The 20237-nt window shown below is 45.2% G+C and overlaps 1 protein-coding gene across 5 annotated transcripts in view; it reads left to right on the top strand.

The window, feature by feature from the left end:
* Nucleotides 1-20237, top strand: part of Sipa1l2 (signal induced proliferation associated 1 like 2) — a 179676-nt gene that overhangs the window by 69889 nt on the left and 89550 nt on the right. The window contains exon 1 of one of the 5 annotated variants that reach the window (XM_023700840.1): nt 16584-16687. The exons of the other annotated variants lie outside the window; for them this stretch is intronic. The gene's annotated coding sequence lies outside the window, so the exon portion shown is untranslated. Of the gene's footprint in view, nt 1-16583; nt 16688-20237 lie in introns of those variants that run through there. 5 annotated transcript variants of the gene reach the window in all.

Here is a 20237-nt window from a genome sequence, read left to right as displayed (position 1 = left end):
ATATATATATATATATAATTATATATTGGAAAAAGGGATGGTTTGTGTTAGGTTATATAAATGCATACTATACTTTCGTGTATCTGTTGACACATATGCCCGTGTTTAAACTGTTAATGGCATTTGTAGAATTCCAGTTTCCTGAAGCTTTGATCCTGCTTTTTAATGATGGAGGATCTTTTGTTGAGGTGTTTTTGGTTGTGTCTCTCAGGACCCATTTTCTTCATGCTCAGACAGACCTGGACAGGCCCATAGCAAGGGTTTTAGGGCCTTCTTCTGGCCTCTGGTGCTGATGTGGTACAGTCACAGGCCATCCTTGGAAAGATAGAGATGTTTGGTGCTAGACAGAGACATGGAACTGAAAGAGCATCTGCGAGTACAGCCTGGGCCTCATGGAGAAACTCACAGATTTACCTAAAATAGCTTTGTAGGCATTTTTGTAAAACTTAACTTTTTCTGAGGGAATTGGTAGGTGGCAAAGTTTGATTCTTATCCCAAGCAACTACCAGTGTGTACCATAAAGAATGTTCTATCCATAGCCTTGGGCTGTGTGCAGCCACCACGGGGAGAGTATCTCTGAGTGGAAGAGATACCCAGCTCCTTGTGAGGATGAAAGGGGTCTGTCCAGATTGCCAGGACTAAGTAATATAGTGCCCTCGTAAGCGCTAGCAAGCGCTTCTCCTAGGGCAGACCGGGCAGTGGCCTTTTTCTGTCCATCACTGAGTGGGTTTGGCCCAAGTTCCTTTAACTTAATGCCTGGTACTCTTCAACAGTAGGACGTGCTGTAGATTGTGGTCTTTGGAGGTTGGGAAGGACAGGTTGTGGTCAGATGTGCATTCATGAAGGCCACTCTGGTGCCTTGCCCTAGATTGCCGTGGTCACATTTAAAAACTTTATGATAAGGTGCATACCGTATGTGTGAGAACTTCTCTAAAGATTTGCTTTCCAGGCAGTGTTCACCATAAGAATGGACATACTGGGAAAGAACAGTTTGGGTTTTTAAATTTAGTTTATTTGATACAGCGTCTTGCTATGCAGTTCAGACTCATACTGATCCTCCTGTCACAGCCTCCCCAGCGCTGGAGTCACAGGCATGTACCACCATGCTGGGTTTCGGGGCCAACATGGCACACCTGGGGTTCCAGGGCCTGCATGGCATGTAGTACCAGGGATAGAACCCTGCTTCTTGTGCCAGTCAGGCAGGAGCTTAGACCACTGAGCTATCTTCCCTAGCCCCTGAAAGAACAGTTCATGACAGGAAAAATGGCACGTCTTTAGACATGTCACTGATATATCTCTGTCTATAGGCAGGAGATTGAATTAGGTAACCTCAGTATCTTTATGTGTTAGTCAGCTCTTTGGTACTGTAACATGTTCTTCTATGGAGGAAAGGTTTATTTTAGTTCAAAGTTTTGGCTGTTCCAGCCCTTGATCTGCTGGCCCTTCCTCTTGCTTTAGGTGAGACAGCACATCCAAGTAGGTAGTATGTGGCCAGAAAACAAAATAGAGGAAGGAGCTGTCTCCCACAGCCTCCTCCAAGGGCATCCATAACTTCAGTGAGCTAAATGCCTCTAAGTACTCCCACCCCCCTTAAAGGTTCTGCCCCCTTCAGTAGTGCCACCCTGGGAACCATGCTTTTAACACATTGGCCTTGGGGAGATACCAGTGTCCAAACTATAGCACCATGTCCATAAAGTTTATACGAAACATAAATGAATTTTGGTACCAAGAATTTCAGGAAAGGGATATTCAGACCTGTCCTGTAAGTAGGAAAAATTCAAGCACTCAGAATATATTTCTATGTGACCAAAAAGTCATAAGAATAGTTTTCTTGTCTCATTGGTAACAAAACATTAAGCATATGAAATTTCAGGTTGTACAAACTGGAAATTACCAAAACTAAAGCTCTTCAGGAGGGTGCTGTTTTTTCTACTGCTTCTCCTTGGGTTGTTGGAAAGCACTAAGACTAGTGCCTTGGTTTTATGCTAAGGTGTTTCGTACCAGTGTCAGAAAGGTCTCGGTTGAAGGCATGGGCCTCCTGGAAAGGAACTTGGTGCCCCCACTGGGTGATGCACTCCTGCAGTAAGAGGCAGTGCAGGATCAGGTAGGGCAGTGATGCCAGGCACTCCTTCACTGTCGGATGTCCTCAAAGTTGGGACCCTCTTTTTGAGGGTCATTACTTCCCTACCATGTTGAGAAAGAAGCTGGCGTTTTCTGGGTGAACCAGCTTTCCGGACTTCCCCTGTCCCTCCTGTCTCGCCCCTGAGCCTCAGTTTCCCGTTCATGCCCACAAGACCCTTGTCCTGCTGTGACTCCTGTCAGTGGAAGAACCTATCCCTGCGCCCTTGGTTGACCATGACCCGGCCAGTGTTTGGGCAGGGGTGAGTGAGCTTTGCACTGCAGCCTTTAAGATGAGTGGGCTGGAACTGTTGCACCCAGTGTTTGATCACTGGCAGAGCAGAGAACATTTATGGGAGACTGTCCCAGACCAATTTAATGATTTTTTTTTTTTTTTTAAACAAGGGCTACGCCCACACTATTCTTGATGTTCCGGACATCCTACTCATGAAGTCTAGGTGGGCTGCAGTGCCTCGTTGAGACTAGTGCTGTGGAGTAGGGGGCAGAAGGTGAGCAGACACCACACGTGGGGGCTTTGCCAGGAGCTTGGCCCTGTTCCGTCCCCATGGGAGTCAGTGAGATGTGTCCTGTGCCCACCTCCATTTTAAAGAGAACCAGAGGCTCTCCAGAGTCAGGCAGCTGCCAGTGAACAGAACGGTGTCTGATTGGCCTGCAAAAAGCACAGTGCCTGACAACCAGAGACTTTTAGTCAAGAAAATTGCAGATGTCCATGCAGTTACCATAGCATTTCCTGTTTCCATCTGTGCGTTCTGGAGTGTGATTAATGTGTGGAGTGTGACCATTTATGGTGGCTGTCTACTTTTTAAGTGACTCTTGCTTTGCTGTTGTGTTCTTGGTTTCGCACAACACACTTGTGTACATGTGAGTTTTTTAAATTCTGTTGGTTGTAAAAGGACTTGCTGTCCCAAATGGACACTCGGGACTTGCTGGTTGCTTGGCCATGCCACCTTAGCACATACTGTAGTTATATGATGTATGATGTGGGATGTCATATAGTAATACATTGCTCTCCAGCTACAGGACATTAGTGGAAATGGCTCATGCCTCGGACTTTTCACAGAACTTTTCTTGGGCACAATTAGTCTCTCCATCTCTTCTTCCTGCCAGTCATTTCTCAAAAGGTTGCTAAGGTAAAGGGTTTTTTGTTCTCTGCTTTTGGAGTGAAACTATTCTCAGGAATTTTGCCACTAATGAACACAAAAGGAGGAAGTTACAGACTTGGAACTTCTGTGTGTTTTGTTTCTGGAGAACTCTCTCACCAGTTTTTACAGAGCTGCAGTGGTATTGTGAGCTGTTTTGCAGTCCAGCTACAAGGTGCAGTTATTTTGTAGCTGGCTCTATCCAGGCCAGGCGTTGAACGCTGTGTCAGGTATTGTCTGACGCAGGTGAGAAGCAGTCTCCCTTTCCCCTTCACCAGTTACGGAGGTCCAGGAAAGCTGCTGCTTGGCCCATGATGCTGAAATACGGATTGAGGGTTTGTGACCCAGATGCGCCCTGGTTTTCCTTACAGGTGTTTTGTGTGTGGGAAGAGTGTGCTGGCTTTTGACTACTGAGATCGCTGTGTGACTAGTGGCAGCAGGAGGGAAGTGTCCCAGGCCAAACCAGAATAGTGTTCCTGATTTTTAGGGAATGTTTTTGTCTTGTCCTGCCCTCCATCTGCCCTCTCTCAGCTCTAGCCTGTCTGGCCTCCTGTGACCCTCCGCAGCTGGCTGGCTGCTCTGCCCCGGTAGCACAGCCCTCTGCGCTGCTGGGATCTGAATCTCAGTGCATTCTCCCCTGCTTTACTTGTGGTACACAACCCTAAGGAGACAGTCCTCCAGACTTCAACATTCAGAACTTTGGTGGAACATTAAATCTCTTTTACTTGAAGTATGTCTCATTTAGGTTTCTATTTCAGTGTGTATAAATAGGTAATGATAAAAATGACGAGTGCTAATTGTTCTTCGCTGCTTTTCCACTTTTATAATATACACAGCACAAAGTAATTTGCTGAAAGGAATCACCTAATATGGCATGAATTCTTGACTATGAGGTATGTTTTTGATGTGACTCAATGGCTGGCATTCAGTAGCGTATGATAACTGGCTCCGGGGAATACCAGTAATCAAGGTAGAGTATAAAGCACAAGTCCTTTAGATGTTTAACCATTAATATCAATAAAAACAATAAAATATGTTTTATAGTCTGGGATATAAAGTTTATAACCAAAGGATTTTCTTCAGAATTTTATCTTTTATTATTTTTAGGCTCATTTCTAGACATTGGGCTTGCAGAAATGGTTTTGTAGACGAACCATTTTGCCAGTGCTTGAAGAGCATTAAAATTCAGGCTTCTGCTTGTGTCATATTTCATACTAAAGACATTTTACAATCAAACCAGGAAAATGTGAAAATAGAGATTTATAATGGAAATGTTGATTCAGTTTGAGCTGAAGCCAGACATTCATGAGTGAAAATTAGATTAAACAGTAGATGTTTAGAGAGACTTTAAGCTGTGACAGCTTTAAGAAAGCATATGTTTATGGACGTTTCACAGGCTTTGGTGTGCTTTCTCTGGCAGACTGGAGTCTCATTCCTTGATGTTTCCACCGTTTATTAAACACTCTTTTATCTTTCTTTGGACTAGTGGACTCAGAACTCACAGCTGGGTGTCTGGTAGTTGGAAACTGTGTCCTACTACATTGCCAAAGGATCAAAACTCAGTGTTTTCAGTGGAAACCACTGTGTCCCGTCATACTACATTATATTTATGGGTGTAAATTGCCATTTAAATTGTGAATGTAGAGCTACCAGTTGCCACTGATTTATTCCATTTGTCACAGCCTGACATCCTCTAGGCAGCTAATTTATTTTCCTATACTGTGTAGATGTGGGGTTAAGGAGCTAGCATCTGTGCACTGGGAAGCGAGGCTGGTTGGATCCCTGAGTGGTTAGAGGTAAACACTGGGAAAGGAAGTCTTCCACACATTTAGCACCATTGGGCTCTCCCTGGCTGGGACCAGCAGGGCCTCCTCACGGCAGTGCCACTCATGCCTGGTAGGAAGGAGCCTGGGTGTCCATGCGGTGGGATGCAGGCCCCCTGTTGAAGCTCCCCAGCCCTGACAGGTGAATCATGAGCTCTCCTTCCCATCCCACGGACACCTTTCACCTCATCACGTCCCTGATGCACAGAAGCTTTTAATGCTGAGAAAGTCCAGTTCGTAAAACTTTCTCTTACTTTTTTTTTGCTTTTGCTGTTGCATACAAGATATCATTCCTAGTTCCAATGTCAGGAAACTTTCTCTTAGTGTTTTGTCCTATAAATTTTATAATTTTACCTTTTCTACTTGGGTCTTTGATTCATTTTGAGTTAACTTTGCATGGTATTAGGTAAGGGTTTACCTTTATTCTTTTGCACCTGGATGCCTAGTCTTCTTCATACCACTGATTGGAAAAGACTACCCTTCTCCACCGAATGGTTATCACCCTTGTTTAGAAATATTTTGACAGTACAGATGCAGTTTTATTTCTGGGCCATCAGTTCAGCTTCATCTTTCTGTTTCCTAATCCAGGTTCCTTTTTTTTTTTTTTTTTTTTTTTTTTTAAAAAAAAAAAAAAAAAAGAATGTGTTGGTGCAGGGTCTCACTATGCAGCTCAGACTCATGATCTTCCTGTTTTCAGCTTCCCCAGTGCTGGGATTGCAGGCATGCGCCACCACACCCAGGCTCGGTGGCCGGCTCAGCGCACCTGGGGACATGGCTGGTGCAGCATGCGGTACCAGGCTAATCCAGGTTCCTTAAGAAGTACAAGATTGACTGTGTTTTTCTGTTTTCACAAAATGTGTCATTCAGATTTTGATGGCAATTGCATTGAATTTGTAGAGTGCTTTGGATAGAATCAGCATCTTAACATTAAGTCTTCTGGTCTATGTACATAGACTGTGTTTTCATTTCTTTGTGTCTAATACTTAAAAATATCTATCTTCTTCCATATAAGGAGTATAGATTTGATTGTTGCCAACAGACTCACTGTTAGACTCGTGCTCTGCCTCTTAACACAGTGCCTGACTTCAAATACCTCTCTGAGGTGTCTCTAAGTATAGTTTCATCATCTTTAATTGAGAGTTCTGTGAATATCACCTGGTGTATATCAAGGATCTACTAGTAGGAGTGTGCTTGTGCTGTCTTTTTCATTGTGACCTTTCACTTACCTAAGTCAGCTTTGTCCTCTGACTTACCCAACACTTTGCCTTTTCATTCTCAAATTTCTAGACTAAACACTGCACTCAGGACACTTGACTGACTTGGAGCCTCGTCCCATCTTCAGGTTCTGTTTGTCTGTGCTATCCTTCAGTTTCAGGTCAGTGGACCTGCTCTGTGGCTGCCTGTCAGGGTCACAGCCCAGCTATGCTCTTCACTCTCGAGACATGCTAGGCCATCCAGACTCAGGAGAATGGTAACCTTAAAGGAGTACAACAGGGATCAAGGTCGAGGTGGCCTTAGAGTACCCACTATTAGTACTGCTGTTGAATTAATGATTTGATTACATCGTGTTTCTGTAATATTTTATGTTTTGCAAAGTATTTTCCTGTTTCATGGATCTGAAAGATGAATCAACACCAGAAAAACCAGAGGAACTTGTTAAAAACAGCCTCATGAGTCAGGATTCCTCAGAGAGTGGTAAAGAGGTTGGTGTTAGCAAACATGCAGACCTGTCCACTGCAGCTGCATGGCACTGGTGCACGGTAGCCCTGTGGGAGTCCCTGTCTGTGCCCTTGGCCAGAGCAGGAATTCCATCTTCAGAATTCCACAGGGTCACATTCGGGATGCCGCACTGACAAAAAGAGGGCTTTGTCTCAGAAAACCGCCTCTGTTGGCGTGCAGTCTCACCCCCTTGTTTCCATTCCCAGGGGCCTTGGCGCCCAAGTCCTCTTTAGCATCTCTCCTGCCATGAGCACAGACACCTCACTGCCCTGCTGGCTTGGAGTTTTTATCACAAAGAGAAATCTGGGTGGAGTTTGCTGTTTTCTTCTTTATCATTGTGGACATTTTTTCTGGTTGGGTCCAATAGCTGCTAAGCCTTGAAATTTTTTTCCATGTGTACATTTCACCCTTTGGGCATTTTACTTAATTTTGACAAGTGTCATGTCCTATTGAGAGCCACACAGATAGCACTACACAAGACAGTATATCTTATGTGTATCTTAGTACTTGTTATGAGCCCAAGTTCATCAACAGTAATCAAGTATATGTGTTTATAGTGGGGGGAGTTGTTGTGAAGAGGGACTCAAGCTTTGGGCTGGAATGGGGAGAGCAGCAGCAGAGCTAGGTGTTTGTATTATTACCAGCTTCCTACTGTGTTGCAGGGGTTGCTAAGTGTTTTGCTTGCATACCAGTACTTAGCAGACCCTTGTCCTCCATCTAAGTAAAGATCAGCTGCTGCTTTGAAACTGCTTGGGCAGAATCCTAGCATCATCCTTCCTGTTGTCACCAACCTCATTGCCTTCATTTCATCTAGCCCCTGCTGCGTTATTGTACTGGAGTCCCATCTCCCATCCAATCTCCCTCCCTCCCTCCATCCATCCCTCCCTTCCTTACTCCCTTCCTCCTTCTCTTCCTCCATCTACCTATCCTCATTACAGCAGGCAGGTAGCTGATAAGCCTCTGTCAGATTTTGTAACTGTACTGCTTAAACCACGCAGAGTGAAAGTCCTAGCCTTACTGTGGCCTGCAGGCCCGTGGTGACTGTGCCTGATGTCTCTCTCTGCTCTCACATGCTTTCCTGCCTTTCTGCCTGGGTGGCTCCTGTTCTCATCTTTCCCCATATTGTCGATGGCCACCTACCCTTCTGCTGAGACCCACACCCCAGTGTCCTCAGCCTTTATACCTATCTCTTTAAAGCACTCCTCCATGACAGGCTGTGCATTCCTTTGTTCCTCTCTATTCTGTGGCTTCTGTTAGAGTTGATAGCCTGTGAAAACAGGGCCTTTCCAGTTTGTGCCTTGCTGCATCCTCAGCTTCTCCAGCGGTTCTGGACTATAGGGGTTCACAGGATTATCTGTTGAAAACATAAATTAAAGCTTCTTTACCCATGATGCAACAGATTCTAGGAGATTCTGTGATATCTCAATAGCGGACACTGTGAGTAGAGGCCACTTCTGAACTTGGCTATGCCAGTATCTGTGAGAAGCAGTGACTGCAGACTGGAGGGGCATTCTGGGGAAGGTGCTTCAAGAATAAAGTTGGGAGGGGTGTGTGTCTGAGAGCCAGCAGACTTGGGAGGCGATCCTGGGTCTTGGTGGCAAGATGGACTGATAGACTCTGACTCAGTTTGCATTTGGTCATATATGCTGTCTTGGAGGCTTCAAGCTTTACAGTAAAAGGAGATGTAGTTCCCATCACAGAAGTGTTCTGTGTTCATGTCATTTCCAGAGCATTTCCGATGTCAGGTTTCTTTTCTTTGAAACTAATTAAAGAGCATTGTGTGTGAACAGCTTGCTGGCAGGCATCTAGCTGTTTAATCTCAGTAGAAAATAGTTTAGTATCTGAGAAAAGGGAGAATGGGAGAGTTTAGAACCATGCCTTTAACTTTTTTGGATTTGTGTTAGAACAAGCAGCTCCCAGTCCCAGCCCAGCCTGGGCACCATCTTCGTTGTGGGTTCCAGGGCTCCTGCGGGACATGGAAGCACGAAGGCTGGGGTCTGGAATCAGTTTTGAAAATGCACAGGCAGGTTTTCGGCTATTTGTCAAAGCCACCCCAAATTTGTTACCTTTGTTTCAGGGAGAGTGGAATATTTTACCTTTTCATTCCTGATTCTGTTCCAAAATTCTGTGAAACCTTTCTTGTTATTAGTTCATGGACTATTCAAGGAGAAAAAGTGGCCATAATTGGAAGTGGGGTGGGGGGGACTGCAAATGGAAGATACAGTCAAGCTCCCTGTTGGGGTGCTGAGGGAGATGGGTACACAAGAAGGAATGCGGGAGGACGGGTCAGTCCACCTGCAGTGGCGGGCAGGGAGGCACCTTTAATCATCATGACTGCTCATGCCGAGGGCTGGGAACGGAGCTTCTCCCCAAGCAGATGGGAAAATGAGACGTTGCCCTGAGTCACTTCTGACGCAGGCCTTCTGTGGCTGCTTTAAGTTGGCAGCACCTTATTTTTCCCCCATAAGACACAAAGTGAAAATTGCATTTCTTGGCTGAGGAAAGAGGAAGGCAATTGAGATGTCTTATTTTCTCTCCCATAGCAGGAGCCCTGCACATTTGCGGGGCTTTAATCCTAGCAGCTAGAACCTGGTGAGCAGCTGCACAGCTCTGGGGACTTTTCTCTGTTGGGAGCTGGGAGCAGCAGGGCGAACCCTCAGTTTCTGTTCCTTCGGCTGAGCTGTGCTCTGAAACCCTGCGCTCGTGCAAGGCAAGTTTGCTCCACCCTCAAGGCCCAGCCTCCCTCAGCCCTAGAGCCATGCTGTCCTCCCTCTGTGCTCAGCCTGGCCCATCCTAGGTAGATGAATGTGATGGATGGAAATGACTGAGAAACTCACAAAGCAGGAGCAGAAAGTACTTTCAAGGTCATGTTTCAGGGTAAACAAGGGATGCTTGGAGAGGAGAGTCATTCCTTGGATGGATTTCACTTGTCACTGATGGAAGAGGGCTCTTCAAGCAAGGGAAACTGTTAAGTAGACAAACAGATGCAGGCGGCAGTGGGGCTGTGGAGCAGTTTCCAGGATATTTCTAGCCAAACTGAGACATGTATCCCAAAACTGGTCATCCTCATTAATGTCACATTCAAATCAAAAGTAAAAAGGACAGGGAGTGCTGATATCCTGGCACCTCCAAAAGAAATCCGTGTTGTCCCAAACTGGATTGTGACCATAGTGATGGTGAACCTTTTAGAAACAAGTGTCCACACTATAACCCAAAACTTACTTAGTTATCACGAAGTGCCAACGCTGCAATGAAATGTGAATGCTGAGGTTTTAATTTAGAAAAAACAACACATGCGTTAACATCTTTGTCTTTAAAAAAAATTGTGTATGTAGGTTCACCACCACTGGCTTACCCTCTAGGTTCATAGACGAAGAGTGTGAGAATAGGTGACGTCTCAGAGATCTGGCATTAGGCAGTAGGTCCCAGTGGGCACTTAACACTAACAGCCCTTAATAACACACTGTACACAGGGGAAGAAGAGAAGTTTCTCAGAGGCAGAAAGGGTGTTAGTGGTGGTATTATTTGATGATTCTGTGGCTGGGATCATTCCCCTGGCTCTACCATTCAAGTACTTGTGAGAGGCTTAGGTACCTTACAACAGTGTGCTGGGAACTGGGTGCCCTTGGTTGTGAGCTGGGCTTGCGTGGCTCCTGTGGCTGTGCTGGGCTGCAGCACCTGCCACCTTCCTTGAGACTGTGTTCAGATGTCTCTAAGACTCTTCTAAGAAGGGCTAAAAGGATAGCTGCTTGACTGGCCAAATAGCTCAGCAGACTAAAGTGCCTGCTTATACAAGCATGGGGACCGGGGTTCAATCCCCAGCTTGCCTTGTCGGCCCCACCCCCAGCGCACGCTGAGACAGTGACTGAGACTGGGCGTGGTGGCACACACCTAGAATCCCAGCGCTTGGGAGGTTAAAAACAGAAGGATCACTATGAGTCTGGTCTGTGTCATGAGACCCTGTAGTCCCTGTACTAAAATACATTAAAAAAAAAAAAAAAAAAAAAAAAAGAGCTGCTCTTCCCAAGCGGGGGGAGTGGCACAGGAGAGCTGCATGGTCCAGGTTTGACCAGGGTCCTCCCTGCCCTGGTGTTCTGCTGCTGCCCAGGGCTTCCTGTGTAGGAAACCACCCCAGTACGTTCATTCTCCCAGGAAGGCTGCACACCTTCAGCTGGGCTATAGAGAGTAGAGAAATGTATTCTTTTGCTTGAAATTATCATTTCGATTAGATTGGATTTCTTTGGAAAGATAAGGTCAGTGATGTTTGTTTTGAATTTGCCTGTAAATGGCTGTAGAAAGAGTGAAGCGGCTTGGCTTCTGTTCCTGATTCTCTTGCATCACAGCTGTCTGGTATGGGCACATTTCTTAGTAAGCTGCCTGCCTTGAGACAGTATCCTTGGTGGTTATGTGAGAACATCAGTTTCTCTCGTATCTTGACAGTTATTCATACATCAAATAACCTAAAATGGTCTTGGAAATGCTAAGTAAATTCCTTAGTGAATTAATATGTTAATACCACCATTTTATGATAGAGAATCCGTCTTATAATAAAAGATATTATCATTAGACAAATCCTTTGAGTCTCCTGTGTTTTTTACACTGATCATGGTGACATATATAATTTACTTGCTAATGTGAGATCATCCTTCACCACTGAATGTCTTGATTGTCTTGTACACATTATTGTCATGACTAGTTTCTTCAGGACTATAGTTTCCTCTCTTGTTCATTAACCTAGAAATGCGAAGAAAGTACTGGTTTTCCATGACCATGATTTTTATAGTGAATTGTGTTTCTTAGTATTCTTCTTGATATTTGAATAATATATATTTAGGGTGCTAATTGGACATTGTTTTTTCCCTTTTTTCTTCAGGTAAAGATCTTTGGTCTTGTGAAATTTTTATAAAGTAACCAAGTCAAATTAATTTGTTTGCATCCTACTTCAAAGAAATTTAACCTTCTTTTTCACATGTAGCATTTAGTTTATAACTTTTCAAGGCAGATTGTTTAGGAAAAGTTTCCACCTTGGTGCAGTGGATTTGTTCCCTGAGATGAGTGCCATGAACTTGTGCCCTCCTGGAGGAAGATGCCGTATTAAAATAGTACATGATGGGAGTCCCTGAATGACCACTTCCAGCGTTTGAGTTTGATTTTTGCTCTTGGAGCGCTAGATGAGCTGACTGTGTAAGCGGTTTGACAAAGCTGATCTCAAAATCTGCATGAAGTTTCCCATTTGCCCTTAGGACAAGTTCATCGCCACTTGGGGCTTTAGAACCTGGAACAATGTAGTGGATCTATTATTATTATTATTATTATTATTATTATTATTTTATTTATTTTTTGCTCACAATGCCTTCAGGGCAGGTCTGGCTGGCTTGAGTTGTAGGGATCGAACCACAGCAACCTGAGCCTGACTGGTTTGTTGAAGCAGCCACTTAAAGAACTGAGCTAATGGGCAGGCCCCTGGATCTATTATTTTTAACACTGTACTGTACCCACTAGATCTCTAAGTAGTTATTTCTTCTTGGAGTAGATCCTTGTAGTCACAGTTCTCAATGCTACTATGTTGCATTTTGTCAGAGCCCCAGGACAGGGCACTGTGTAGAGCAGAGGAGGCTTCAGGGAGGCCCTCTCAGAGGAGTTGGTCAGGACCTGTCAGCAGGACCCCCTCTGCTCCTGCGTGGGTAAGGGCACAGGCCCCCACGGCATCTTTGTGGCTTTAGTGCAGATGATGCATGTCTGGGGGCAGCTTGCTGTTTATACCACCTCTGAAGGGTCAGTTTAACTTAAATTCGCTAGCTCAGGCAGGTTATGGGTCAGGTGCCTTGTGTGCAGATTGTGACATTGGAAGAAGTCCAAGCAGCAGTTGTGGTTCATGTGTGTGTGTGCTGCCTGGTACTGAGAGGACCTGGACTTGGGCACTGTGGGGCTCTGGGTGCAGGAGCACCGTGTGTGTGGGCCAGAACTGTGTGGCAGGTCTGCCTTTTCCTGAAGCACAGCCTGCTGCACCCATCTGACCACCTCTCCAGATCAGTGTTGCTGGGAGTGGAAGGGTCTGGGGCGCCTCTCAGAGGTCAAAAGTGGAAGACTAATCTAGAACTAGAGGTGACATGGAGACGATCAGTGCCAGTTTTTGTCTGCAGTGTGGTGTGTTTCCCTTGCTGAATGAGCATGCCCTCCGGGTGTCTGAATGCCCATTTTCATGTTGCATGAGCGTTGTCCTTCAGAGAGGTGGAAAGAACACTGTCATGGGGCCAGGCACATGCGGGCACAGACCTCTTCATCCCCATCCTAGGCTTCAGTTTGCTCAGTTACCAAGTAGGGATGAAAGTCCTCTTCCACTCTTGTGGGCTATTAGGTGTTCCTGAGAGTTCCTGTGTGCCTTTCTGCCAGGTCCCATGCCTTTGCTTCAGTGTGTGGGACACATATGCCCTTTGTACAGAGGGCCCTGCAGGAAGCTGACTGCTGAAAGCTCCAGTGTTCATGATGTTTCCAGAGACATGGCAGAAAGCTCTAGTTCTTCCCATTAACTCTCTGCCATATGGCCAGCCTATGGGGCAGAGGGTTGTGTGAGGTGTAGGGCTTGCAAAGATGTATTCAACTACAAGGCAGTGTTGTCTTGAACAAGGAAACTTCAGGTGTGTGGGCATCTGGAGAAGTGCTTTTGTAAGTGCCTGCTATAAAGAAACCATATACCCTTGAGATCACTCAACAGTAGGATTTGTCCATCCAGCACTAATGTCCCTGTGCATCTTCAGTTGAGGGACTTCTTGAGGAAGGAGAGCATGTAACAGACCTCTCTTGCTTTATGCAAGAGGAATAAAATACGATATAATTAGTTGTCTGCTGATCTTATGCATAAGTAATTTTTAAGTGTTTTTCTGTACATTGAATCTGGAAGTTTGTGTGCATGTATGTAAATTAACAAACGTGCATATGTTGAATGATTGAAATATCTGGTGAATGTTTAAAATTTTTAAAAAATGTATTGTAGTAAATGACACACTGCCATGGATTCGCCTCAGAATACTCCCTCTTACTTTGAACGCACTTATCCCATAACTCCTTGCTTTCAGAGGCAGTGCTGGAAGTTCTCTTGTGAAAGTCCCTATGCGGCGTGATCAAAGATAAATGATGCTGCCAACCACCCTCAGTAGCAAGACAAGCTCATAAAACGTTAGGGTGTGTCCTCCTCATCCACCTTATTCACCAGATCTGGCACCATGAGACTTCTGGCCCTTCCCAAAGCCAGAGTGACCAAGAAAAGTAAACATGTTGATTTCTGACATTGCCAGTCCTGCAGATGACCCACTACTATTATGGACTACTGGACTATCTTGGGATATTTTGCTGAATTCACACACCTACAATATTTAAATGACAATGGAATACCCTTCTCTGGCAAAACTTAGAAAAGGGGATACAAATGAATATTTGTATCTGTATATACAAAATAGGATAGATATACAGCTACTTTCTCTTAATTCAGTGAGAGGAAAGATTTGTACTAATAGTGTTTGAACAGGATATCATGTCTGCATCTTGTACTATGAATAACCACTAAGAAGATAATGGTGTGCAATGTATTAATTATTGAAACTGTCCTACTAATCGGTTTTGAAACTGTCTCATTGCTATTTGTTTCTCAATAACATTATTTTAAAAAAAGAAAAGAAAAGTAAACATGTTGAATCCACTCAGGACTTCAAGGCAGCTGAGACAGCACCACTAAAGACACTCAAGAAAGACAGACACTCTGGAGTTTCTTGAGACCTGCTTCAGAAAGTGACAAGAATAATGGGATATGTGTGTTTGAACTGAGGGGGGGGAGTATGTGGAGAGGATTAATGGCAATGTGCCTTTTACATAATAAACTTTTTTAAAGTCGTCATTTTTTTGATCATAGCTTGTGCTCACCTGGACGCCTTAGGGAAGTGGTGCTAACTTGCAGCATGCGCGCAGCCGCCAACTTCTTGATGGTTCCGGAAGCTCCTTAGAGCTCGCCGTCAGCGCTGTAGGGGAAGTCAGAGAAAGATACCAGGTACCTTCCACTGCGGGTAGTTCACCATTCATCACTTGGGATGTCTCCTGCAGTCTTTTTATTTATATAGGCCTTTAACATATATTTTTGTCATGGTCTCTATAAAATTTTGTTTTATGACTTTTATAGTATTACTTTATAATCCCCCAGTCCCATGAATATTCTTTTAAGAATGGGGGCTTTGGAGCATTCCATTGTATAGGCTGAGTTTTTCCTAGGCTGCTGGCTGTGAGGACTACAACAGACACTGTGTGTTCTTGAGTTCTGGAGTGAATATCGTCTTTTAGTTTCTTGAGTAGATTTATCAGCTGTGGCGTGTTGAGTCAAATGATTTGGGCAGCCTTTTGGCATTTGACATTTGCTTTACTTTATGGGAATTCAGAGAATTGGTGCCAGTTTGTGCTGTCAGCAGTTTTTGTGGTGGGGGGAATCCATCTCCAGACCCTTGCAGCCCGAGCGTGTGTGTGACCCTCATGGACAACTCTCCTGGCCTGTGTGGTCAGAGGTGGTGTTGCGTTGTCCTGACCTCTTTCCTTCTGCAACTCGTTTGACTTGCCTGGCCGAGCTTGTTGGGTGCCAAGGGGTTCCCTAAGTATCCATCATGGTCCCACAACCCCCACTTTCCACACAGGGAAGATGCTCATCCACAGAGGAGGATACTCACATGCACAGTCACAGGAAGGTTTTGTGAAAGGTAGTGAGGGTGAGGCTCACAATACTGTGCAATGAGACGGCCTCTTGGAATTTAGATGTGCAGAGCTGGCTTGCCAGGGGTCAGCAGTGAGTGATGGGCCTTGTGGACTTGCTGAGAAAAACACTTGTTTTTAAAAACCAAATACCAGGCAGTTGAATTGTTTGGAGAGCTTCTTGGTCTTCCCTTCCCAGTGCAAAGGCAGTGTCTTGGGCTGGGTGATGTGGGGCTTACTTGCTGCCATCTGCAGAGGAGCACGAAGCTGGCTGTTCTGCGCTGTCCTGCTCAGTATTGCATCGTGTTGATTGGTTTTGTTGTTGGGGTTCGTGACAGGAATGCGTTGCCCTGCAGGAGTCTCACAGTGGCTTTAGTGGAGAGCAGTGTCCGTGAAGATGGTGAGAGGATCGCTTCCTCTAGAGTGCAAAACGAGAAGAGTCCTTAATCCCATCTCTGTGGCTCCAGCTTGCCTGAGTTTGTTAGAAAATATGCAGGCTGCCTTCATTGCCGTCTAGTGTCACTAAACTTTTATAGAAAGGAAACAATAGGTTGTTTTCCATGGTTTTTAAAGGAAAATAACAAGTTCAGTGTACATCGGTTGGCGCTAAATAGAAATTCTTTTCTGCTTTTGCTGTGTTGTTCAGACCTAAATGCCTCAGCTTTAATTATTAATTGGAGCAAGCGATTTCCTGCTGCGTCTTTGCCACCCAGGGCCCATGCTGAAGAGACTATTAGCTAGCGCCTCCCGAGGGAGGAGGGGCTGCACTCACTTCTCTCTTCTGCTTTAAGAGATTTCATGGGAAGCAGCCTGTGCCCACAGCTGTTATTCTGCCCCTTCAAAAACTCCATGGTCAAAATTGTCCACTTAACAAAACAGCTCTTTGTTTACTGTTTTTGACACAGATGGATTCAAAGGTGAGTGCACTTTGCTATGAAGACATGGTTCCTGTTTTTTATTGCCATACAGAAACTCAAAGAATGCCAAGAGGACCTCATTACGATACAGTGAGGTCTCAAAGTAGTTTGAATAGAAGTTGTAGTTGGGAAGCGAATATTCCGTCTGGCTGGAGATTGTTGGGCCATCCCCTCGCCTTTCAGTGCTCTGCTGCTTTTTGGAGAATCAGCATCAGCATCACGGGTCAGTGCCACAGTGTTCCTTTGGTGACTGCATAGTCAGTAAGCACTTGTCTTTTTGGTCAGGAGGGCATGGGAATAAGTGTGCATCCTCCTTGTTTCATTTGTTCACTTTCAGGTCAGTGTATTTAGTGGTAAGTAGTCATGTTAATTTTTTCAGCTATTTTTAGAATTTTAGATCTTGTTGCATGGTTAGAGGGTCCTCTGAAATAGATGTAATTCTTCCCATTTGCTGATGGAAAGCCGAGTCTCAGGACGAGCAGCTTCCTTGTCCCAGCCATCTGTGCTTGGGCTGGCTGGCAGCTGAACTGCATGTGTAGAAACACATCTTTGCTTTCCCACCACAGAGCACTTTGAGGACAGTGGCAGGTAAACAAGCTGCCATGGAATGGTGTGATGGAACTTGCGGGAAGAAAAGGTGCAGAGTACCTAAGGGCCAAAGGCAAGATCATATAGCACCAACCTTACTAGTTGAGGTGAATTTCCAACAGTGTGATGTGGATGTTGAGCTCAGACTGATGGCACTGGTTAGCAAGGCAGGGAAAGGATCTTGGTGAGTATTTGGGCAGGGAGCAGCCATGCAGAGCCCCCGGATGAAAGCCTGAGAGTCAGCCAGTGTGTGCGTGGAAGGAGGAGGGTCAGCAGCTAGGCCTGGGGCTGGCTGCGCGTCATGGGTCAGATCTGGTGACCTGTGATGCCGTGAGGCCTGGGCTTTGCTTTGAGGGAAATGGGGAGCTGCGGAGGGGCCTCATGATGAGCCGGGCAGTGTAATGGTATCTGTCTGGCAGTGGCAACTAAAGCCGAGGGGTGGCCAGTTTGACAGGAGTATTCAAAGGTGAACCCGCAGACACTGGCTGACTGTGGACCTTGAGGGCAGCAGAGGAGCAGTCTGTTTGGCTGGAGAGTTATCAGGCACACTTTGGAAGTGCTGACTAGCTTCAGGCTGCGGGTTGAGGCTTCTGAGTCACTGGCACAGAGAGCATGAAGATTGCTCAAGTGCTTCCAGCCTGGAGCTGCACAGGATTAGAAGAGAAGGCATCTGGAATAAGGAGGCCCTGGGAGAGGAGCCACCCGGACACCAACCGTGGTGTGGAGGGAGCCATGGTGAGTGTGTGTGCCGTGATGCATGCTGGTCCTCTAGGCTCTTGGCACTGCAGCCATATCAGTAGAGGGTCAGAGGAGAACTGGTCAGTCTAATGTTGGCCAAGGCCAGGTCCAGCTCTTGGTGTGGGGGGTGAAAGGGAACGCAGCAGCCCATGGCCTGCGGAGGCGAAGCTACTGCCCAGCCTTGTCATACCTGGGGCCATGCTTGAGTCACACCTGACAAACATATACTTGATCCACTTGGTTGCCTTAGAGTACAAACCAGGTCACCACAAACTCCCAGCAGCAGGATCTCCTGGTGACGAAGCCTACAGCATTTTTACTGAGATCCTGCTGTGCTGTGATGTAAAACTTCTTGACTTAGTGAAGCATCTTGGGGACAGCTGCACCGGGACCTCAGATTCCCCAGCTAGCGTGAGGAACACTTAAGACACTGATTGGACTGACACCTATGTGACTTTCCACGAAGAAAATATTTTATTCTTCAAAGTCATAGATTAATACCCATGTTACCAAACTCCAAAGAGCAGAATTATTTTCTGTGTTCAAAAAATATTTGCCTTTTGCTATCACCCCAGTGTTATGCAAGACAAGAACCAATTTCCATGGTCAGAATTACCCAAACTGTAGCAATTGAATAAATATCATTGAACTTCTATACCAGTTTACAGCCATTATTATGACAATTATCAAGCTGCCTCATATTCTTGATGTTAGTGGTCTAGTATGTGATGAATGTCAGTTAATGCAGCCACTCCTCAGCCCCATGTTGTCCTTCTGTGCATGGCAGGGGGAGGATGGGATCGGCTTGTTCTTTTTATTCCCTAACATGTTAGTATTAGGGCTGATGGGATATTGGTGTGAAAAATACACATTTTGACTGCAATTATACTTGTATTATCAACCTGCTATATAGTTTAAACTATTTCTTTTCCTTGAATGGGGCTCATAATTTGTGCATCTTGTGGTTTTCACTTCATGTGCTTCAGCTGCAGTCCTGATAAGAGGCTCAGTGATAATTATAATATTGGTCTTGAAGACTCACTGATGATTGGTCTTGAAGACTCACTAATGTCTCATGGAAAACTTAGAAACACATTTTATTTAAAGATAAGTACAGTATGCTTAAATATCACGCATTTCTGTCTGTCCTTTACAGATTATCACTGAGACCATTAGTATGAGGACCTGAGGATAGGTCATTCTCTCAAGCTCCTGGAGTCCTCTGATTTCCCCCAGGCTGTCAGCCTCTGCTCCACAGCTCTTGTTGCAGGACAACTCCTTTAACTTCCCAGGAGATCACACAGCCATCCTTGTAGCTTTTCAGGTGTTCATAGAGCTGATGACAATTTTGACCCCTGCCCCCCACTCCAGGATAAAAAGCCATAGATGGTAATGAAATGCAAAAGTAATTGGAAGTTATTTGGAATTTTTATTTTTTATTTATTTATTTTTTATATTAAAAACTGACTTAGGAGCAGAGCTTGTTGCTACTGTATATCAGTAATCCCAGCACTCTGAAAAGCTGATGCAGGCCCAGCCTAGTCAATTTAACAACTTACTGAGATTCTACCTTAAAATTAATAAGGACTGGAGATGTAACTCAGTTCTATGGTTCAGTACCCAAACACACACACACACACACACACACACACACACACACACACACACGGAAGGGGGCATGACTATCAGCAGCAGCAGTTAGAAATCTGTGTTGAGTGATGATGGCTCCAAGGTAAACCTGTATCTTTTCATGGCTGCCAGAATCTATTTGGGGAATTAGCTGAACAGTGAATGTTCCTGTTGCCATTGAGGTTGTCCCCACTCACTGTAGAATGGCTGCCTATTCCCTATGGAGTCCAGGAAAGTGTTTTCTTTCAGGTATAATTTTTTAAAGTTATGCCCATTTCAGAAGCATGAGTTTGTTTGGCCATTCACATATAAAAGTAATGAGGGTACTTAGACTCAAAGTGGGCCAAAGCAGGTACAGGTGGAGCCACTATGTGCATATATTGTAAGTGACCACTTCAAGCTGTACCTTCTTAATATTTCAATAAATAGCCTTTTCTTTTTATTGAGAAAAAATGCCAAGGCCCTATGGTTTGAGAGCTCTTTATTCGGAAATACAAAAGCATGATAATCAGTATTTCTTACATTCTCTGAGAAGAAAGCAGAACAGGCACATGGCCATGGGAGTGTTTCTGGTCGTGCAGCTTCACTTTTGACTGTAACTCAGGCATGAAGTGGAGGTGTCCTTGTGGGTACACTGGGCCCTCTGGGTAGTGAGTGTGTGTCCTGACTTGGAACGTTACATTCATGGTATGCGTGAGCCCCAGGGAGTCCCCCAGGGGCGGAGCTCTGCACAGTCCGGTGCTGTGCCTGGAAGGTGCAGAGTGGTAGGACCCATTGCCCTGTCCCCCCCCCCCCCTTTACTTACTTGTGGGGAACAG

This window comes from Octodon degus, unplaced genomic scaffold, assembly GCF_000260255.1.
Source record: "Octodon degus isolate 3935 unplaced genomic scaffold, OctDeg1.0 scaffold00127, whole genome shotgun sequence".
Taxonomy (NCBI): domain Eukaryota; kingdom Metazoa; phylum Chordata; class Mammalia; order Rodentia; family Octodontidae; genus Octodon; species Octodon degus.
This window is presented reverse-complemented; position numbering and strand designations above follow the sequence as displayed.